The sequence below is a fragment of the Taudactylus pleione genome, unplaced genomic scaffold, assembly GCF_031769625.1.
Source record: "Taudactylus pleione unplaced genomic scaffold, aTauple2 ptg001597l, whole genome shotgun sequence".
NCBI classification, from domain to species: domain Eukaryota; kingdom Metazoa; phylum Chordata; class Amphibia; order Anura; family Myobatrachidae; genus Taudactylus; species Taudactylus pleione.
Window position 1 is genome coordinate 1,488,004 of NW_028285994.1, and position 22,570 is coordinate 1,510,573.

Here is a 22,570-nt window from a genome sequence, read left to right on the forward strand (position 1 = left end):
TGACACCCAATTCCAGACCTTAACCCTAAGATTTCTATTGTGGACATTTTGACGGTGTCGTTATTTCATACGGCAGTATTTTAGCTGTGTCGACAGTTCATGTGTTGTCATTTAGACTGCGCCAGCATTTTGCAGGTGTTGACATGTGGGGTGTGGACATTTTAGCCATATTGACATGATGGTATTGACCTTTTGACTGTCAAGATTGCGATTTCCCACATGATGACAACATCCCAGGTTGATGGTCCCTGGTGAGTCCACAGACCAGCTGTTGGCGGAAGAAAGATGCCAGAACCCAACGGAAGAGGATACGCTAGATTGGTGCGGGCACCTGGAGACACACCAATCAGAAGGTACCTGATCTTGTCTGAGCACTCAAACTGAGCAGGCTTGGGCCTGGTCACTCTCTGGAAGGCAGATGACTTGGAACACTCGGAGCTATGTTTTGCTTTTTTTCTTCTTCTCTGTTGGAGCTGGGGCCAGTAGGAGGCCATCTTCTCTAGGCCCTTTGTGGGGGCCCACTTCTCCAATGTTACCACAGCAGTAGCAGCACCTGAAGTGCACAGGAATGGTTGTGTAACACCAATGCTAATTCCAGACACCTGTCTGAGTCTACAATTTGTTCCTTGCTTCCATCATCCCTCCACCCATGGCCTGGACTCTGAAAAAGAAAGAAAGCCTTCAACGCAGCCCAAGCTTTCAGCCGGCCACAGTAAGAGAGCCACCATTCCATGTCACCGAGCAGACGAGCGCTGTCCCGAAGAAGGCTTTCTCTAGCCCTTCCCATTCTGTGATAGACGTCGCCGATGCCAGCCATTGCCCAAGTCACGAAAGCAAGCAAGAAAGCCAGCGCTTACCTACTAAGGGCCTGTGAGAAAGCAGGCTGAAGGGAAAGCTGCCCGCTTAGTCATCCAGGTGTGATTGCCTTGCCGCTGTAGGGCGCTAGGGGCCAGACATCTGTGAAGATAGAAGAACGTGTTTGAGATGCTGCTGATTAGTAAAATGAATGAGAGAAGTAAGCCAAAGTAAGGCAGGTTGTGAGAGTATGTTTGTGTTGGGCAATAAGGAGGAAAAAAAGAGGGACTAAAAAAGGCTTAAAGAGGCAGCAGCAGCAGCAGGAAGATGTGGCTAGACGAGAGGGTTGGAGGGAGAGAGCCCAGTGCTGTGATGCAGACAGCAAGCAACGTGTGGAAGGTAGTGAATAGCAAGGAGCAGCTGGGCTGGAGAGGTGGATCCTGGCTGCTGCTGGTGACAAGTAGAAAAGGAGCAAGTGAGAGTCTGGTCTCTGCCTACGGCCACACCACCCTGAACACGCCCGATCTCGTCTGATCTCGGAAGCTAAGCAGGGTCAGGCCTGGTTAGTACTTGGATGGGAGACCGCCTGGGAATACCAGGTGCTGTAGGCTTTTGCTTTTTTACTCTGCAACCAGCAGGGGTCGCTCTTCACAGCTTCTCAATCTTCTTCACTTTTTCAAATGCACACTTCTCTCTTTCTTTTACTCACTCACTCACTCACTCACTCACTCACTCACTCACTCATTCATGCCTTTATTCACTTATTTATGACTGCTGCACATCCAGCTCTTTCCAAAACTACACTCAAACTTCACCATTATGTCACCTACTTCTTTTTTCATGCATACAACCCAAAGCATCTAGCACTCTCTCAGCAGCAGCAACCCCATTCCCAACATGGCTGACAGGGCACACACAACTAGGCCGCACTTAGCAGCGCCTTACGTCCCACCTAGGGTTTCCGGCGCAGTCATTTCTCAGCAGATGCTGCAACGGACTGTGCACTATAAGGGTCACCCACCGCACACGTTATACGGCCTCCTCACACCCTTTCCAAGTGTCTGACCTCAAAGTGATGGTCTACATTGCTGGACACCATATTATCCAGTATCAGGTCAGTGCCATAAGTCTGGAGCCATAACCAAAATGCATCTGTTGTTTGGCTGCAATGTCATAGTGAATCCTGCATGTCTGCACTTTTTTTTACTACACGGCCACGCAGCAAACATAGGAACTGGCTGCAGCGCAAGATGTTCACCTGCGGTGACCTTAACGGCATCAGCTGGTTGGCTAAAGGTTGATGCGAGTTCGGTATGTTTTGTCGACAGTAACAATGTTGACAGTCATTATATAGACACCGTAATGTCGACAAGAACAACATATTGACAGACAAAATGTCCTCATGCTCAGAATGTTGACAACCACAATGTTGACACTAACAAAAGGCCGACATGTTCAAATTGTGGACAGCCAAAATGTTGACAGGTGCATAATGTTGACACCCAATTCCAGACCTTAACCCTAAGATTTCTATTGTGGACATTTTGACGGTGTCGTTATTTCATACGGCAGTATTTTAGCTGTGTCGACAGTTCATGTGTTGTCATTTAGACTGCGCCAGCATTTTGCAGGTGTTGACATGTGGGGTGTGGACATTTTAGCCATATTGACATGATGGTATTGACCTTTTGACTGTCAAGATTGCGATTTCCCACATGATGACAACATCCCAGGTTGATGGTCCCTGGTGAGTCCACAGACCAGCTGTTGGCGGAAGAAAGATGCCAGAACCCAACGGAAGAGGATACGCTAGATTGGTGCGGGCACCTGGAGACACACCAATCAGAAGGTACCTGATCTTGTCTGAGCACTCAAACTGAGCAGGCTTGGGCCTGGTCACTCTCTGGAAGGCAGATGACTTGGAACACTCGGAGCTATGTTTTGCTTTTTTTCTTCTTCTCTGTTGGAGCTGGGGCCAGTAGGAGGCCATCTTCTCTAGGCCCTTTGTGGGGGCCCACTTCTCCAATGTTACCACAGCAGTAGCAGCACCTGAAGTGCACAGGAATGGTTGTGTAACACCAATGCTAATTCCAGACACCTGTCTGAGTCTACAATTTGTTCCTTGCTTCCATCATCCCTCCACCCATGGCCTGGACTCTGAAAAAGAAAGAAAGCCTTCAACGCAGCCCAAGCTTTCAGCCGGCCACAGTAAGAGAGCCACCATTTCATGTCACCGAGCAGACGAGCGCTGTCCCGATGAAGGCTTTCTCTAGCCCTTCCCATTCTGTGATAGACGTCGCCGATGCCAGCCATTGCCCAAGTCACGAAAGCAAGCAAGAAAGCCAGCGCTTACCTACTAAGGGCCTGTGAGAAAGCAGGCTGAAGGGAAAGCTGCCCGCTTAGTCATCCAGGTGTGATTGCCTTGCCGCTGTAGGGCGCTAGGGGCCAGACATCTGTGAAGATAGAAGAACGTGTTTGAGATGCTGCTGATTAGTAAAATGAATGAGAGAAGTAAGCCAAAGTAAGGCAGGTTGTGAGAGTATGTTTGTGTTGGGCAATAAGGAGGAAAAAAAGAGGGACTAAAAAAGGCTTAAAGAGGCAGCAGCAGCAGGAAGATGTGGCTAGACGAGAGGGTTGGAGGGAGAGAGCCCAGTGCTGTGATGCAGACAGCAAGCAACGTGTGGAAGGTAGTGAATAGCAAGGAGCAGCTGGGCTGGAGAGGTGGATCCTGGCTGCTGCTGGTGACAAGTAGAAAAGGAGCAAGTGAGAGTCTGGTCTCTGCCTACGGCCACACCACCCTGAACACGCCCGATCTCGTCTGATCTCGGAAGCTAAGCAGGGTCAGGCCTGGTTAGTACTTGGATGGGAGACCGCCTGGGAATACCAGGTGCTGTAGGCTTTTGCTTTTTTACTCTGCAACCAGCAGGGGTCGCTCTTCACAGCTTCTCAATCTTCTTCACTTTTTCAAATGCACACTTCTCTCTTTCTTTTACTCACTCACTCACTCACTCACTCACTCACTCACTCATTCATGCCTTTATTCACTTATTTATGACTGCTGCACATCCAGCTCTTTCCAAAACTACACTCAAACTTCACCATTATGTCACCTACTTCTTTTTTCATGCATACAACCCAAAGCATCTAGCACTCTCTCAGCAGCAGCAACCCCATTCCCAACATGGCTGACAGGGCACACACAACTAGGCCGCACTTAGCAGCGCCTTACGTCCCACCTAGGGTTTCCGGCGCAGTCATTTCTCAGCAGATGCTGCAACGGACTGTGCACTATAAGGGTCACCCACCGCACACGTTATACGGCCTCCTCACACCCTTTCCAAGTGTCTGACCTCAAAGTGATGGTCTACATTGCTGGACACCATATTATCCAGTATCAGGTCAGTGCCATAAGTCTGGAGCCATAACCAAAATGCATCTGTTGTTTGGCTGCAATGTCATAGTGAATCCTGCATGTCTGCACTTTTTTTTACTACACGGCCACGCAGCAAACATAGGAACTGGCTGCAGCGCAAGATGTTCACCTGCGGTGACCTTAACGGCATCAGCTGGTTGGCTAAAGGTTGATGCGAGTTCGGTATGTTTTGTCGACAGTAACAATGTTGACAGTCATTATATAGACACCGTAATGTCGACAAGAACAACATATTGACAGACAAAATGTCCTCATGCTCAGAATGTTGACAACCACAATGTTGACACTAACAAAAGGCCGACATGTTCAAATTGTGGACAGCCAAAATGTTGACAGGTGCATAATGTTGACACCCAATTCCAGACCTTAACCCTAAGATTTCTATTGTGGACATTTTGACGGTGTCGTTATTTCATACGGCAGCATTTTAGCTGTGTCGACAGTTCATGTGTTGTCATTTAGACTGCGCCAGCATTTTGCAGGTGTTGACATGTGGGGTGTGGACATTTTAGCCATATTGACATGATGGTATTGACCTTTTGACTGTCAAGATTGCGATTTCCCACATGATGACAACATCCCAGGTTGATGGTCCCTGGTGAGTCCACAGACCAGCTGTTGGCGGAAGAAAGATGCCAGAACCCAACGGAAGAGGATACGCTAGATTGGTGCGGGCACCTGGAGACACACCAATCAGAAGGTACCTGATCTTGTCTGAGCACTCAAACTGAGCAGGCTTGGGCCTGGTCACTCTCTGGAAGGCAGATGACTTGGAACACTCGGAGCTATGTTTTGCTTTTTTTCTTCTTCTCTGTTGGAGCTGGGGCCAGTAGGAGGCCATCTTCTCTAGGCCCTTTGTGGGGGCCCACTTCTCCAATGTTACCACAGCAGTAGCAGCACCTGAAGTGCACAGGAATGGTTGTGTAACACCAATGCTAATTCCAGACACCTGTCTGAGTCTACAATTTGTTCCTTGCTTCCATCATCCCTCCACCCATGGCCTGGACTCTGAAAAAGAAAGAAAGCCTTCAACGCAGCCCAAGCTTTCAGCCGGCCACAGTAAGAGAGCCACCATTCCATGTCACCGAGCAGACGAGCGCTGTCCCGAAGAAGGCTTTCTCTAGCCCTTCCCATTCTGTGATAGACGTCGCCGATGCCAGCCATTGCCCAAGTCACGAAAGCAAGCAAGAAAGCCAGCGCTTACCTACTAAGGGCCTGTGAGAAAGCAGGCTGAAGGGAAAGCTGCCCGCTTAGTCATCCAGGTGTGATTGCCTTGCCGCTGTAGGGCGCTAGGGGCCAGACATCTGTGAAGATAGAAGAACGTGTTTGAGATGCTGCTGATTAGTAAAATGAATGAGAGAAGTAAGCCAAAGTAAGGCAGGTTGTGAGAGTATGTTTGTGTTGGGCAATAAGGAGGAAAAAAAGAGGGACTAAAAAAGGCTTAAAGAGGCAGCAGCAGCAGTAGCAAGATGTGGCTAGACGAGAGGGTTGGAGGGAGAGAGCCCAGTGCTGTGATGCAGACAGCAAGCAACGTGTGGAAGGTAGTAAATAGCAAGGAGCAGCTGGGCTGGAGAGGTGGATCCTGGCTGCTGCTGGTGACAAGTAGAAAAGGAGCAAGTGAGAGCCTGGTCTCTGCCTACGGCCACACCACCCTGAACACGCCCGATCTCGTCTGATCTCGGAAGCTAAGCAGGGTCAGGCCTGGTTAGTACTTGGATGGGAGACCGCCTGGGAATACCAGGTGCTGTAGGCTTTTGCTTTTTTACTCTGCAACCAGCAGGGGTCGCTCTTCACAGCTTCTCAATCTTCTTCACTTTTTCAAATGCACACTTCTCTCTTTCTTTTACTCACTCACTCACTCACTCACTCATTCATGCCTTTATTCACTTATTTATGACTGCTGCACATCCAGCTCTTTCCAAAACTACACTCAAACTTCACCATTATGTCACCTACTTCTTTTTTCATGCATACAACCCAAAGCATCTAGCACTCTCTCAGCAGCAGCAACCCCATTCCCAACATGGCTGACAGGGCACACACAACTAGGCCGCACTTAGCAGCGCCTTACGTCCCACCTAGGGTTTCCGGCGCAGTCATTTCTCAGCAGATGCTGCAACGGACTGTGCACTATAAGGGTCACCCACCGCACACGTTATACGGCCTCCTCACACCCTTTCCAAGTGTCTGACCTCAAAGTGATGGTCTACATTGCTGGACACCATATTATCCAGTATCAGGTCAGTGCCATAAGTCTGGAGCCATAACCAAAATGCATCTGTTGTTTGGCTGCAATGTCATAGTGAATCCTGCATGTCTGCACTTTTTTTTACTACATGGCCACGCAGCAAACATAGGAACTGGCTGCAGCGCAAGATGTTCACCTGCGGTGACCTTAACGGCATCAGCTGGTTGGCTAAAGGTTGATGCGAGTTCGGTATGTTTTGTCGACAGTAACAATGTTGACAGTCATTATATAGACACCGTAATGTCGACAAGAACAACATATTGACAGACAAAATGTCCTCATGCTCAGAATGTTGACAACCACAATGTTGACACTAACAAAAGGCCGACATGTTCAAATTGTGGACAGCCAAAATGTTGACAGGTGCATAATGTTGACACCCAATTCCAGACCTTAACCCTAAGATTTCTATTGTGGACATTTTGACGGTGTCGTTATTTCATACGGCAGCATTTTAGCTGTGTCGACAGTTCATGTGTTGTCATTTAGACTGCGCCAGCATTTTGCAGGTGTTGACATGTGGGGTGTGGACATTTTAGCCATATTGACATGATGGTATTGACCTTTTGACTGTCAAGATTGCGATTTCCCACATGATGACAACATCCCAGGTTGATGGTCCCTGGTGAGTCCACAGACCAGCTGTTGGCGGAAGAAAGATGCCAGAACCCAACGGAAGAGGATACGCTAGATTGGTGCGGGCACCTGGAGACACACCAATCAGAAGGTACCTGATCTTGTCTGAGCACTCAAACTGAGCAGGCTTGGGCCTGGTCACTCTCTGGAAGGCAGATGACTTGGAACACTCGGAGCTATGTTTTGCTTTTTTTCTTCTTCTCTGTTGGAGCTGGGGCCAGTAGGAGGCCATCTTCTCTAGGCCCTTTGTGGGGGCCCACTTCTCCAATGTTACCACAGCAGTAGCAGCACCTGAAGTGCACAGGAATGGTTGTGTAACACCAATGCTAATTCCAGACACCTGTCTGAGTCTACAATTTGTTCCTGGCTTCCATCATCCCTCCACCCATGGCCTGGACTCTGAAAAAGAAAGAAAGCCTTCAACGCAGCCCAAGCTTTCAGCCGGCCACAGTAAGAGAGCCACCATTCCATGTCACCGAGCAGACGAGCGCTGTCCCGATGAAGGCTTTCTCTAGCCCTTCCCATTCTGTGATAGACGTCGCCGATGCCAGCCATTGCCCAAGTCACGAAAGCAAGCAAGAAAGCCAGCGCTTACCTACTAAGGGCCTGTGAGAAAGCAGGCTGAAGGGAAAGCTGCCCGCTTAGTCATCCAGGTGTGATTGCCTTGCCGCTGTAGGGCGCTAGGGGCCAGACATCTGTGAAGATAGAAGAACGTGTTTGAGATGCTGCTGATTAGTAAAATGAATGAGAGAAGTAAGCCAAAGTAAGGCAGGTTGTGAGAGTATGTTTGTGTTGGGCAATAAGGAGGAAAAAAAGAGGGAGTAAAAAAGGCTTAAAGAGGCAGCAGCAGCAGCAGGAAGATGTGGCTAGACGAGAGGGTTGGAGGGAGAGAGCCCAGTGCTGTGATGCAGACAGCAAGCAACGTGTGGAAGGTAGTGAATAGCAAGGAGCAGCTGGGCTGGAGAGGTGGATCCTGGCTGCTGCTGGTGACAAGTAGAAAAGGAGCAAGTGAGAGTCTGGTCTCTGCCTACGGCCACACCACCCTGAACATGCCCGATCTCGTCTGATCTCGGAAGCTAAGCAGGGTCAGGCCTGGTTAGTACTTGGATGGGAGACCGCCTGGGAATACCAGGTGCTGTAGGCTTTTGCTTTTTTACTCTGCAACCAGCAGGGGTCGCTCTTCACAGCTTCTCAATCTTCTTCACTTTTTCAAATGCACACTTCTCTCTTTCTTTTACTCACTCACTCACTCACTCACTCACTCACTCACTCATTCATGCCTTTATTCACTTATTTATGACTGCTGCACATCCAGCTCTTTCCAAAACTACACTCAAACTTCACCATTATGTCACCTACTTCTTTTTTCATGCATACAACCCAAAGCATCTAGCACTCTCTCAGCAGCAGCAACCCCATTCCCAACATGGCTGACAGGGCACACACAACTAGGCCGCACTTAGCAGCGCCTTACGTCCCACCTAGGGTTTCCGGCGCAGTCATTTCTCAGCAGATGCTGCAACGGACTGTGCACTATAAGGGTCACCCACCGCACACGTTATACGGCCTCCTCACACCCTTTCCAAGTGTCTGACCTCAAAGTGATGGTCTACATTGCTGGACACCATATTATCCAGTATCAGGTCAGTGCCATAAGTCTGGAGCCATAACCAAAATGCATCTGTTGTTTGGCTGCAATGTCATAGTGAATCCTGCATGTCTGCACTTTTTTTTACTACACGGCCACGCAGCAAACATAGGAACTGGCTGCAGCGCAAGATGTTCACCTGCGGTGACCTTAACGGCATCAGCTGGTTGGCTAAAGGTTGATGCGAGTTCGGTATGTTTTGTCGACAGTAACAATGTTGACAGTCATTATATAGACACCGTAATGTCGACAAGAACAACATATTGACAGACAAAATGTCCTCATGCTCAGAATGTTGACAACCACAATGTTGACACTAACAAAAGGCCGACATGTTCAAATTGTGGACAGCCAAAATGTTGACAGGTGCATAATGTTGACACCCAATTCCAGACCTTAACCCTAAGATTTCTATTGTGGACATTTTGACGGTGTCGTTATTTCATACGGCAGCATTTTAGCTGTGTCGACAGTTCATGTGTTGTCATTTAGACTGCGCCAGCATTTTGCAGGTGTTGACATGTGGGGTGTGGACATTTTAGCCATATTGACATGATGGTATTGACCTTTTGACTGTCAAGATTGCGATTTCCCACATGATGACAACATCCCAGGTTGATGGTCCCTGGTGAGTCCACAGACCAGCTGTTGGCGGAAGAAAGATGCCAGAACCCAACGGAAGAGGATACGCTAGATTGGTGCGGGCACCTGGAGACACACCAATCAGAAGGTACCTGATCTTGTCTGAGCACTCAAACTGAGCAGGCTTGGGCCTGGTCACTCTCTGGAAGGCAGATGACTTGGAACACTCGGAGCTATGTTTTGCTTTTTTTCTTCTTCTCTGTTGGAGCTGGGGCCAGTAGGAGGCCATCTTCTCTAGGCCCTTTGTGGGGGCCCACTTCTCCAATGTTACCACAGCAGTAGCAGCACCTGAAGTGCACAGGAATGGTTGTGTAACACCAATGCTAATTCCAGACACCTGTCTGAGTCTACAATTTGTTCCTGGCTTCCATCATCCCTCCACCCATGGCCTGGACTCTGAAAAAGAAAGAAAGCCTTCAACGCAGCCCAAGCTTTCAGCCGGCCACAGTAAGAGAGCCACCATTCCATGTCACCGAGCAGACGAGCGCTGTCCCGATGAAGGCTTTCTCTAGCCCTTCCCATTCTGTGATAGACGTCGCCGATGCCAGCCATTGCCCAAGTCACGAAAGCAAGCAAGAAAGCCAGCGCTTACCTACTAAGGGCCTGTGAGAAAGCAGGCTGAAGGGAAAGCTGCCCGCTTAGTCATCCAGGTGTGATTGCCTTGCCGCTGTAGGGCGCTAGGGGCCAGACATCTGTGAAGATAGAAGAACGTGTTTGAGATGCTGCTGATTAGTAAAATGAATGAGAGAAGTAAGCCAAAGTAAGGCCGGTTGTGAGAGTATGTTTGTGTGGGCAATAAGGAGGAAAAAAAGAGGGAGTAAAAAAGGCTTAAAGAGGCAGCAGCAGCAGCAGGAAGATGTGGCTAGACGAGAGGGTTGGAGGGAGAGAGCCCAGTGCTGTGATGCAGACAGCAAGCAACGTGTGGAAGGTAGTGAATAGCAAGGAGCAGCTGGGCTGGAGAGGTGGATCCTGGCTGCTGCTGGTGACAAGTAGAAAAGGAGCAAGTGAGAGTCTGGTCTCTGCCTACGGCCACACCACCCTGAACACGCCTGATCTCGGAAGCTAAGCAGGGTCAGGCCTGGTTAGTACTTGGATGGGAGACCGCCTGGGAATACCAGGTGCTGTAGGCTTTTGCTTTTTTACTCTGCAACCAGCAGGGGTCGCTCTTCACAGCTTCTCAATCTTCTTCACTTTTTCAAATGCACACTTCTCTCTTTCTTTTACTCACTCACTCACTCACTCACTCACTCATTCATGCCTTTATTCACTTATTTATGACTGCTGCACATCCAGCTCTTTCCAAAACTACACTCAAACTTCACCATTATGTCACCTACTTCTTTTTTCATGCATACAACCCAAAGCATCTAGCACTCTCTCAGCAGCAGCAACCCCATTCCCAACATGGCTGACAGGGCACACACAACTAGGCCGCACTTAGCAGCGCCTTACGTCCCACCTAGGGTTTCCGGCGCAGTCATTTCTCAGCAGATGCTGCAACGGACTGTGCACTATAAGGGTCACCCACCGCACACGTTATACGGCCTCCTCACACCCTTTCCAAGTGTCTGACCTCAAAGTGATGGTCTACATTGCTGGACACCATATTATCCAGTATCAGGTCAGTGCCATAAGTCTGGAGCCATAACCAAAATGCATCTGTTGTTTGGCTGCAATGTCATAGTGAATCCTGCATGTCTGCACTTTTTTTTACTACACGGCCACGCAGCAAACATAGGAACTGGCTGCAGCGCAAGATGTTCACCTGCGGTGACCTTAACGGCATCAGCTGGTTGGCTAAAGGTTGATGCGAGTTCGGTATGTTTTGTCGACAGTAACAATGTTGACAGTCATTATATAGACACCGTAATGTCGACAAGAACAACATATTGACAGACAAAATGTCCTCATGCTCAGAATGTTGACAACCACAATGTTGACACTAACAAAAGGCCGACATGTTCAAATTGTGGACAGCCAAAATGTTGACAGGTGCATAATGTTGACACCCAATTCCAGACCTTAACCCTAAGATTTCTATTGTGGACATTTTGACGGTGTCGTTATTTCATACGGCAGCATTTTAGCTGTGTCGACAGTTCATGTGTTGTCATTTAGACTGCGCCAGCATTTTGCAGGTGTTGACATGTGGGGTGTGGACATTTTAGCCATATTGACATGATGGTATTGACCTTTTGACTGTCAAGATTGCGATTTCCCACATGATGACAACATCCCAGGTTGATGGTCCCTGGTGAGTCCACAGACCAGCTGTTGGCGGAAGAAAGATGCCAGAACCCAACGGAAGAGGATACGCTAGATTGGTGCGGGCACCTGGAGACACACCAATCAGAAGGTACCTGATCTTGTCTGAGCACTCAAACTGAGCAGGCTTGGGCCTGGTCACTCTCTGGAAGGCAGATGACTTGGAACACTCGGAGCTATGTTTTGCTTTTTTTCTTCTTCTCTGTTGGAGCTGGGGCCAGTAGGAGGCCATCTTCTCTAGGCCCTTTGTGGGGGCCCACTTCTCCAATGTTACCACAGCAGTAGCAGCACCTGAAGTGCACAGGAATGGTTGTGTAACACCAATGCTAATTCCAGACACCTGTCTGAGTCTACAATTTGTTCCTGGCTTCCATCATCCCTCCACCCATGGCCTGGACTCTGAAAAAGAAAGAAAGCCTTCAACGCAGCCCAAGCTTTCAGCCGGCCACAGTAAGAGAGCCACCATTCCATGTCACCGAGCAGACGAGCGCTGTCCCGATGAAGGCTTTCTCTAGCCCTTCCCATTCTGTGATAGACGTCGCCGATGCCAGCCATTGCCCAAGTCACGAAAGCAAGCAAGAAAGCCAGCGCTTACCTACTAAGGGCCTGTGAGAAAGCAGGCTGAAGGGAAAGCTGCCCGCTTAGTCATCCAGGTGTGATTGCCTTGCCGCTGTAGGGCGCTAGGGGCCAGACATCTGTGAAGATAGAAGAACGTGTTTGAGATGCTGCTGATTAGTAAAATGAATGAGAGAAGTAAGCCAAAGTAAGGCAGGTTGTGAGAGTATGTTTGTGTGGGCAATAAGGAGGAAAAAAAGAGGGAGTAAAAAAGGCTTAAAGAGGCAGCAGCAGCAGCAGGAAGATGTGGCTAGACGAGAGGGTTGGAGGGAGAGAGCCCAGTGCTGTGATGCAGACAGCAAGCAACGTGTGGAAGGTAGTGAATAGCAAGGAGCAGCTGGGCTGGAGAGGTGGATCCTGGCTGCTGCTGGTGACAAGTAGAAAAGGAGCAAGTGAGAGTCTGGTCTCTGCCTACGGCCACACCACCCTGAACACGCCCGATCTCGTCTGATCTCGGAAGCTAAGCAGGGTCAGGCCTGGTTAGTACTTGGATGGGAGACCGCCTGGGAATACCAGGTGCTGTAGGCTTTTGCTTTTTTACTCTGCAACCAGCAGGGGTCGCTCTTCACAGCTTCTCAATCTTCTTCACTTTTTCAAATGCACACTTCTCTCTTTCTTTTACTCACTCACTCACTCACTCACTCACTCACTCATTCATGCCTTTATTCACTTATTTATGACTGCTGCACATCCAGCTCTTTCCAAAACTACACTCAAACTTCACCATTATGTCACCTACTTCTTTTTTCATGCATACAACCCAAAGCATCTAGCACTCTCTCAGCAGCAGCAACCCCATTCCCAACATGGCTGACAGGGCACACACAACTAGGCCGCACTTAGCAGCGCCTTACGTCCCACCTAGGGTTTCCGGCGCAGTCATTTCTCAGCAGATGCTGCAACGGACTGTGCACTATAAGGGTCACCCACCGCACACGTTATACGGCCTCCTCACACCCTTTCCAAGTGTCTGACCTCAAAGTGATGGTCTACATTGCTGGACACCATATTATCCAGTATCAGGTCAGTGCCATAAGTCTGGAGCCATAACCAAAATGCATCTGTTGTTTGGCTGCAATGTCATAGTGAATCCTGCATGTCTGCACTTTTTTTTACTACACGGCCACGCAGCAAACATAGGAACTGGCTGCAGCGCAAGATGTTCACCTGCGGTGACCTTAACGGCATCAGCTGGTTGGCTAAAGGTTGATGCGAGTTCGGTATGTTTTGTCGACAGTAACAATGTTGACAGTCATTATATAGACACCGTAATGTCGACAAGAACAACATATTGACAGACAAAATGTCCTCATGCTCAGAATGTTGACAACCACAATGTTGACACTAACAAAAGGCCGACATGTTCAAATTGTGGACAGCCAAAATGTTGACAGGTGCATAATGTTGACACCCAATTCCAGACCTTAACCCTAAGATTTCTATTGTGGACATTTTGACGGTGTCGTTATTTCATACGGCAGCATTTTAGCTGTGTCGACAGTTCATGTGTTGTCATTTAGACTGCGCCAGCATTTTGCAGGTGTTGACATGTGGGGTGTGGACATTTTAGCCATATTGACATGATGGTATTGACCTTTTGACTGTCAAGATTGCGATTTCCCACATGATGACAACATCCCAGGTTGATGGTCCCTGGTGAGTCCACAGACCAGCTGTTGGCGGAAGAAAGATGCCAGAACCCAACGGAAGAGGATACGCTAGATTGGTGCGGGCACCTGGAGACACACCAATCAGAAGGTACCTGATCTTGTCTGAGCACTCAAACTGAGCAGGCTTGGGCCTGGTCACTCTCTGGAAGGCAGATGACTTGGAACACTCGGAGCTATGTTTTGCTTTTTTTCTTCTTCTCTGTTGGAGCTGGGGCCAGTAGGAGGCCATCTTCTCTAGGCCCTTTGTGGGGGCCCACTTCTCCAATGTTACCACAGCAGTAGCAGCACCTGAAGTGCACAGGAATGGTTGTGTAACACCAATGCTAATTCCAGACACCTGTCTGAGTCTACAATTTGTTCCTGGCTTCCATCATCCCTCCACCCATGGCCTGGACTCTGAAAAAGAAAGAAAGCCTTCAACGCAGCCCAAGCTTTCAGCCGGCCACAGTAAGAGAGCCACCATTCCATGTCACCGAGCAGACGAGCGCTGTCCCGATGAAGGCTTTCTCTAGCCCTTCCCATTCTGTGATAGACGTCGCCGATGCCAGCCATTGCCCAAGTCACGAAAGCAAGCAAGAAAGCCAGCGCTTACCTACTAAGGGCCTGTGAGAAAGCAGGCTGAAGGGAAAGCTGCCCGCTTAGTCATCCAGGTGTGATTGCCTTGCCGCTGTAGGGCGCTAGGGGCCAGACATCTGTGAAGATAGAAGAACGTGTTTGAGATGCTGCTGATTAGTAAAATGAATGAGAGAAGTAAGCCAAAGTAAGGCAGGTTGTGAGAGTATGTTTGTGTGGGCAATAAGGAGGAAAAAAAGAGGGAGTAAAAAAGGCTTAAAGAGGCAGCAGCAGCAGCAGGAAGATGTGGCTAGACGAGAGGGTTGGAGGGAGAGAGCCCAGTGCTGTGATGCAGACAGCAAGCAACGTGTGGAAGGTAGTGAATAGCAAGGAGCAGCTGGGCTGGAGAGGTGGATCCTGGCTGCTGCTGGTGACAAGTAGAAAAGGAGCAAGTGAGAGTCTGGTCTCTGCCTACGGCCACACCACCCTGAACACGCCCGATCTCGTCTGATCTCGGAAGCTAAGCAGGGTCAGGCCTGGTTAGTACTTGGATGGGAGACCGCCTGGGAATACCAGGTGCTGTAGGCTTTTGCTTTTTTACTCTGCAACCAGCAGGGGTCGCTCTTCACAGCTTCTCAATCTTCTTCACTTTTTCAAATGCACACTTCTCTCTTTCTTTTACTCACTCACTCACTCACTCACTCACTCACTCACTCACTCACTCATTCATGCCTTTATTCACTTATTTATGACTGCTGCACATCCAGCTCTTTCCAAAACTACACTCAAACTTCACCATTATGTCACCTACTTCTTTTTTCATGCATACAACCCAAAGCATCTAGCACTCTCTCAGCAGCAGCAACCCCATTCCCAACATGGCTGACAGGGCACACACAACTAGGCCGCACTTAGCAGCGCCTTACGTCCCACCTAGGGTTTCCGGCGCAGTCATTTCTCAGCAGATGCTGCAACGGACTGTGCACTATAAGGGTCACCCACCGCACACGTTATACGGCCTCCTCACACCCTTTCCAAGTGTCTGACCTCAAAGTGATGGTCTACATTGCTGGACACCATATTATCCAGTATCAGGTCAGTGCCATAAGTCTGGAGCCATAACCAAAATGCATCTGTTGTTTGGCTGCAATGTCATAGTGAATCCTGCATGTCTGCACTTTTTTTTACTACACGGCCATGCAGCAAACATAGGAACTGGCTGCAGCGCAAGATGTTCACCTGCGGTGACCTTAACGGCATCAGCTGGTTGGCTAAAGGTTGATGCGAGTTCGGTATGTTTTGTCGACAGTAACAATGTTGACAGTCATTATATAGACACCGTAATGTCGACAAGAACAACATATTGACAGACAAAATGTCCTCATGCTCAGAATGTTGACAACCACAATGTTGACACTAACAAAAGGCCGACATGTTCAAATTGTGGACAGCCAAAATGTTGACAGGTGCATAATGTTGACACCCAATTCCAGACCTTAACCCTAAGATTTCTATTGTGGACATTTTGACGGTGTCGTTATTTCATACGGCAGCATTTTAGCTGTGTCGACAGTTCATGTGTTGTCATTTAGACTGCGCCAGCATTTTGCAGGTGTTGACATGTGGGGTGTGGACATTTTAGCCATATTGACATGATGGTATTGACCTTTTGACTGTCAAGATTGCGATTTCCCACATGATGACAACATCCCAGGTTGATGGTCCCTGGTGAGTCCACAGACCAGCTGTTGGCGGAAGAAAGATGCCAGAACCCAACGGAAGAGGATACGCTAGATTGGTGCGGGCACCTGGAGACACACCAATCAGAAGGTACCTGATCTTGTCTGAGCACTCAAACTGAGCAGGCTTGGGCCTGGTCACTCTCTGGAAGGCAGATGACTTGGAACACTCGGAGCTATGTTTTGCTTTTTTTCTTCTTCTCTGTTGGAGCTGGGGCCAGTAGGAGGCCATCTTCTCTAGGCCCTTTGTGGGGGCCCACTTCTCCAATGTTACCACAGCAGTAGCAGCACCTGAAGTGCACAGGAATGGTTGTGTAACACCAATGCTAATTCCAGACACCTGTCTGAGTCTACAATTTGTTCCTGGCTTCCATCATCCCTCCACCCATGGCCTGGACTCTGAAAAAGAAAGAAAGCCTTCAACGCAGCCCAAGCTTTCAGCCGGCCACAGTAAGAGAGCCACCATTCCATGTCACCGAGCAGACGAGCGCTGTCCCGAAGAAGGCTTTCTCTAGCCCTTCCCATTCTGTGATAGACGTCGCCGATGCCAGCCATTGCCCAAGTCACGAAAGCAAGCAAGAAAGCCAGCGCTTACCTACTAAGGGCCTGTGAGAAAGCAGGCTGAAGGGAAAGCTGCCCGCTTAGTCATCCAGGTGTGATTGCCTTGCCGCTGTAGGGCGCTAGGGGCCAGACATCTGTGAAGATAGAAGAACGTGTTTGAGATGCTGCTGATTAGTAAAATGAATGAGAGAAGTAAGCCAAAGTAAGGCAGGTTGTGAGAGTATGTTTGTGTTGGGCAATAAGGAGGAAAAAAAGAGGGAGTAAAAAAGGCTTAAAGAGGCAGCAGCAGCAGTAGCAAGATGTGGCTAGACGAGAGGGTTGGAGGGAGAGAGCCCAGTGCTGTGATGCAGACAGCAAGCAACGTGTGGAAGGTAGTGAATAGCAAGGAGCAGCTGGGCTGGAGAGGTGGATCCTGGCTGCTGCTGGTGACAAGTAGAAAAGGAGCAAGTGAGAGCCTGGTCTCTGCCTACGGCCACACCACCCTGAACACGCCCGATCTCGTCTGATCTCGGAAGCTAAGCAGGGTCAGGCCTGGTTAGTACTTGGATGGGAGACCGCCTGGGAATACCAGGTGCTGTAGGCTTTTGCTTTTTTACTCTGCAACCAGCAGGGGTCGCTCTTCACAGCTTCTCAATCTTCTTCACTTTTTCAAATGCACACTTCTCTCTTTCTTTTACTCACTCACTCACTCACTCACTCACTCATTCATGCCTTTATTCACTTATTTATGACTGCTGCACATCCAGCTCTTTCCAAAACTACACTCAAACTTCACCATTATGTCACCTACTTCTTTTTTCATGCATACAACCCAAAGCATCTAGCACTCTCTCAGCAGCAGCAACCCCATTCCCAACATGGCTGACAGGGCACACACAACTAGGCCGCACTTAGCAGCGCCTTACGTCCCACCTAGGGTTTCCGGCGCAGTCATTTCTCAGCAGATGCTGCAACGGACTGTGCACTATAAGGGTCACCCACCGCACACGTTATACGGCCTCCTCACACCCTTTCCAAGTGTCTGACCTCAAAGTGATGGTCTACATTGCTGGACACCATATTATCCAGTATCAGGTCAGTGCCATAAGTCTGGAGCCATAACCAAAATGCATCTGTTGTTTGGCTGCAATGTCATAGTGAATCCTGCATGTCTGCACTTTTTTTTACTACATGGCCACGCAGCAAACATAGGAACTGGCTGCAGCGCAAGATGTTCACCTGCGGTGACCTTAACGGCATCAGCTGGTTGGCTAAAGGTTGATGCGAGTTCGGTATGTTTTGTCGACAGTAACAATGTTGACAGTCATTATATAGACACCGTAATGTCGACAAGAACAACATATTGACAGACAAAATGTCCTCATGCTCAGAATGTTGACAACCACAATGTTGACACTAACAAAAGGCCGACATGTTCAAATTGTGGACAGCCAAAATGTTGACAGGTGCATAATGTTGACACCCAATTCCAGACCTTAACCCTAAGATTTCTATTGTGGACATTTTGACGGTGTCGTTATTTCATACGGCAGCATTTTAGCTGTGTCGACAGTTCATGTGTTGTCATTTAGACTGCGCCAGCATTTTGCAGGTGTTGACATGTGGGGTGTGGACATTTTAGCCATATTGACATGATGGTATTGACCTTTTGACTGTCAAGATTGCGATTTCCCACATGATGACAACATCCCAGGTTGATGGTCCCTGGTGAGTCCACAGACCAGCTGTTGGCGGAAGAAAGATGCCAGAACCCAACGGAAGAGGATACGCTAGATTGGTGCGGGCACCTGGAGACACACCAATCAGAAGGTACCTGATCTTGTCTGAGCACTCAAACTGAGCAGGCTTGGGCCTGGTCACTCTCTGGAAGGCAGATGACTTGGAACACTCGGAGCTATGTTTTGCTTTTTTTCTTCTTCTCTGTTGGAGCTGGGGCCAGTAGGAGGCCATCTTCTCTAGGCCCTTTGTGGGGGCCCACTTCTCCAATGTTACCACAGCAGTAGCAGCACCTGAAGTGCACAGGAATGGTTGTGTAACACCAATGCTAATTCCAGACACCTGTCTGAGTCTACAATTTGTTCCTGGCTTCCATCATCCCTCCACCCATGGCCTGGACTCTGAAAAAGAAAGAAAGCCTTCAACGCAGCCCAAGCTTTCAGCCGGCCACAGTAAGAGAGCCACCATTCCATGTCACCGAGCAGACGAGCGCTGTCCCGATGAAGGCTTTCTCTAGCCCTTCCCATTCTGTGATAGACGTCGCCGATGCCAGCCATTGCCCAAGTCACGAAAGCAAGCAAGAAAGCCAGCGCTTACCTACTAAGGGCCTGTGAGAAAGCAGGCTGAAGGGAAAGCTGCCCGCTTAGTCATCCAGGTGTGATTGCCTTGCCGCTGTAGGGCGCTAGGGGCCAGACATCTGTGAAGATAGAAGAACGTGTTTGAGATGCTGCTGATTAGTAAAATGAATGAGAGAAGTAAGCCAAAGTAAGGCAGGTTGTGAGAGTATGTTTGTGTGGGCAATAAGGAGGAAAAAAAGAGGGAGTAAAAAAGGCTTAAAGAGGCAGCAGCAGCAGCAGGAAGATGTGGCTAGACGAGAGGGTTGGAGGGAGAGAGCCCAGTGCTGTGATGCAGACAGCAAGCAACGTGTGAAGCAACGTGTGGAAGGTAGTGAATAGCAAGGAGCAGCTGGGCTGGAGAGGTGGATCCTGGCTGCTGCTGGTGACAAGTAGAAAAGGAGCAAGTGAGAGTCTGGTCTCTGCCTACGGCCACACCACCCTGAACACGCCCGATCTCGTCTGATCTCGGAAGCTAAGCAGGGTCAGGCCTGGTTAGTACTTGGATGGGAGACCGCCTGGGAATACCAGGTGCTGTAGGCTTTTGCTTTTTTACTCTGCAACCAGCAGGGGTCGCTCTTCACAGCTTCTCAATCTTCTTCACTTTTTCAAATGCACACTTCTCTCTTTCTTTTACTCACTCACTCACTCACTCACTCACTCACTCATTCATGCCTTTATTCACTTATTTATGACTGCTGCACATCCAGCTCTTTCCAAAACTACACTCAAACTTCACCATTATGTCACCTACTTCTTTTTTCATGCATACAACCCAAAGCATCTAGCACTCTCTCAGCAGCAGCAACCCCATTCCCAACATGGCTGACAGGGCACACACAACTAGGCCGCACTTAGCAGCGCCTTACGTCCCACCTAGGGTTTCCGGCGCAGTCATTTCTCAGCAGATGCTGCAACGGACTGTGCACTATAAGGGTCACCCACCGCACACGTTATACGGCCTCCTCACACCCTTTCCAAGTGTCTGACCTCAAAGTGATGGTCTACATTGCTGGACACCATATTATCCAGTATCAGGTCAGTGCCATAAGTCTGGAGCCATAACCAAAATGCATCTGTTGTTTGGCTGCAATGTCATAGTGAATCCTGCATGTCTGCACTTTTTTTTACTACACGGCCATGCAGCAAACATAGGAACTGGCTGCAGCGCAAGATGTTCACCTGCGGTGACCTTAACGGCATCAGCTGGTTGGCTAAAGGTTGATGCGAGTTCGGTATGTTTTGTCGACAGTAACAATGTTGACAGTCATTATATAGACACCGTAATGTCGACAAGAACAACATATTGACAGACAAAATGTCCTCATGCTCAGAATGTTGACAACCACAATGTTGACACTAACAAAAGGCCGACATGTTCAAATTGTGGACAGCCAAAATGTTGACAGGTGCATAATGTTGACACCCAATTCCAGACCTTAACCCTAAGATTTCTATTGTGGACATTTTGACGGTGTCGTTATTTCATACGGCAGCATTTTAGCTGTGTCGACAGTTCATGTGTTGTCATTTAGACTGCGCCAGCATTTTGCAGGTGTTGACATGTGGGGTGTGGACATTTTAGCCATATTGACATGATGGTATTGACCTTTTGACTGTCAAGATTGCGATTTCCCACATGATGACAACATCCCAGGTTGATGGTCCCTGGTGAGTCCACAGACCAGCTGTTGGCGGAAGAAAGATGCCAGAACCCAACGGAAGAGGATACGCTAGATTGGTGCGGGCACCTGGAGACACACCAATCAGAAGGTACCTGATCTTGTCTGAGCACTCAAACTGAGCAGGCTTGGGCCTGGTCACTCTCTGGAAGGCAGATGACTTGGAACACTCGGAGCTATGTTTTGCTTTTTTTCTTCTTCTCTGTTGGAGCTGGGGCCAGTAGGAGGCCATCTTCTCTAGGCCCTTTGTGGGGGCCCACTTCTCCAATGTTACCACAGCAGTAGCAGCACCTGAAGTGCACAGGAATGGTTGTGTAACACCAATGCTAATTCCAGACACCTGTCTGAGTCTACAATTTGTTCCTGGCTTCCATCATCCCTCCACCCATGGCCTGGACTCTGAAAAAGAAAGAAAGCCTTCAACGCAGCCCAAGCTTTCAGCCGGCCACAGTAAGAGAGCCACCATTCCATGTCACCGAGCAGACGAGCGCTGTCCCGAAGAAGGCTTTCTCTAGCCCTTCCCATTCTGTGATAGACGTCGCCGATGCCAGCCATTGCCCAAGTCACGAAAGCAAGCAAGAAAGCCAGCGCTTACCTACTAAGGGCCTGTGAGAAAGCAGGCTGAAGGGAAAGCTGCCCGCTTAGTCATCCAGGTGTGATTGCCTTGCCGCTGTAGGGCGCTAGGGGCCAGACATCTGTGAAGATAGAAGAACGTGTTTGAGATGCTGCTGATTAGTAAAATGAATGAGAGAAGTAAGCCAAAGTAAGGCAGGTTGTGAGAGTATGTTTGTGTTGGGCAATAAGGAGGAAAAAAAGAGGGAGTAAAAAAGGCTTAAAGAGGCAGCAGCAGCAGTAGCAAGATGTGGCTAGACGAGAGGGTTGGAGGGAGAGAGCCCAGTGCTGTGATGCAGACAGCAAGCAACGTGTGGAAGGTAGTAAATAGCAAGGAGCAGCTGGGCTGGAGAGGTGGATCCTGGCTGCTGCTGGTGACAAGTAGAAAAGGAGCAAGTGAGAGCCTGGTCTCTGCCTACGGCCACACCACCCTGAACACGCCCGATCTCGTCTGATCTCGGAAGCTAAGCAGGGTCAGGCCTGGTTAGTACTTGGATGGGAGACCGCCTGGGAATACCAGGTGCTGTAGGCTTTTGCTTTTTTACTCTGCAACCAGCAGGGGTCGCTCTTCACAGCTTCTCAATCTTCTTCACTTTTTCAAATGCACACTTCTCTCTTTCTTTTACTCACTCACTCACTCACTCACTCACTCATTCATGCCTTTATTCACTTATTTATGACTGCTGCACATCCAGCTCTTTCCAAAACTACACTCAAACTTCACCATTATGTCACCTACTTCTTTTTTCATGCATACAACCCAAAGCATCTAGCACTCTCTCAGCAGCAGCAACCCCATTCCCAACATGGCTGACAGGGCACACACAACTAGGCCGCACTTAGCAGCGCCTTACGTCCCACCTAGGGTTTCCGGCGCAGTCATTTCTCAGCAGATGCTGCAACGGACTGTGCACTATAAGGGTCACCCACCGCACACGTTATACGGCCTCCTCACACCCTTTCCAAGTGTCTGACCTCAAAGTGATGGTCTACATTGCTGGACACCATATTATCCAGTATCAGGTCAGTGCCATAAGTCTGGAGCCATAACCAAAATGCATCTGTTGTTTGGCTGCAATGTCATAGTGAATCCTGCATGTCTGCACTTTTTTTTACTACACGGCCACGCAGCAAACATAGGA

The 22,570-nt window shown here is 49.0% G+C and overlaps 9 non-coding genes and 1 pseudogene across 9 annotated transcripts; all 10 read left to right on the top strand.

Annotated features, from left to right (window-relative positions):
- The first annotated feature begins 1,287 nt into the window (after nt 1-1,287).
- Nucleotides 1,288-1,406, top strand: LOC148442193 (5S ribosomal RNA). The gene has a single exon (XR_015875870.1). It is a non-coding gene; the product is annotated as a 5S ribosomal RNA (ribosomal RNA).
- Nucleotides 1,407-3,575: 2,169 nt separating this feature from the next.
- LOC148442194 (5S ribosomal RNA) lies at nt 3,576-3,694 on the top strand. The gene has a single exon (XR_015875871.1). It is a non-coding gene; the product is annotated as a 5S ribosomal RNA (ribosomal RNA).
- Nucleotides 3,695-5,862: 2,168 nt separating this feature from the next.
- LOC148442195 (5S ribosomal RNA) lies at nt 5,863-5,981 on the top strand. The gene has a single exon (XR_015875872.1). It is a non-coding gene; the product is annotated as a 5S ribosomal RNA (ribosomal RNA).
- A 2,156-nt stretch (nt 5,982-8,137) lies between these two features.
- LOC148442196 (5S ribosomal RNA) lies at nt 8,138-8,256 on the top strand. Its single transcript, XR_015875857.1, has one exon. It is a non-coding gene; the product is annotated as a 5S ribosomal RNA (ribosomal RNA).
- Nucleotides 8,257-10,423: 2,167 nt separating this feature from the next.
- Nucleotides 10,424-10,532, top strand: LOC148442197 (5S ribosomal RNA; annotated as a pseudogene).
- Nucleotides 10,533-12,691: 2,159 nt separating this feature from the next.
- On the top strand, nt 12,692-12,810 carry LOC148442198 (5S ribosomal RNA). The gene has a single exon (XR_015875873.1). It is a non-coding gene; the product is annotated as a 5S ribosomal RNA (ribosomal RNA).
- A 2,163-nt stretch (nt 12,811-14,973) lies between these two features.
- On the top strand, nt 14,974-15,092 carry LOC148442199 (5S ribosomal RNA). The gene has a single exon (XR_015875874.1). It is a non-coding gene; the product is annotated as a 5S ribosomal RNA (ribosomal RNA).
- Nucleotides 15,093-17,268: 2,176 nt separating this feature from the next.
- Nucleotides 17,269-17,387, top strand: LOC148442200 (5S ribosomal RNA). Its single transcript, XR_015875875.1, has one exon. It is a non-coding gene; the product is annotated as a 5S ribosomal RNA (ribosomal RNA).
- Nucleotides 17,388-19,558: 2,171 nt separating this feature from the next.
- Nucleotides 19,559-19,677, top strand: LOC148442201 (5S ribosomal RNA). Its single transcript, XR_015875876.1, has one exon. It is a non-coding gene; the product is annotated as a 5S ribosomal RNA (ribosomal RNA).
- A 2,164-nt stretch (nt 19,678-21,841) lies between these two features.
- LOC148442202 (5S ribosomal RNA) lies at nt 21,842-21,960 on the top strand. Its single transcript, XR_015875877.1, has one exon. It is a non-coding gene; the product is annotated as a 5S ribosomal RNA (ribosomal RNA).
- Nucleotides 21,961-22,570: the final 610 nt, after the last annotated feature.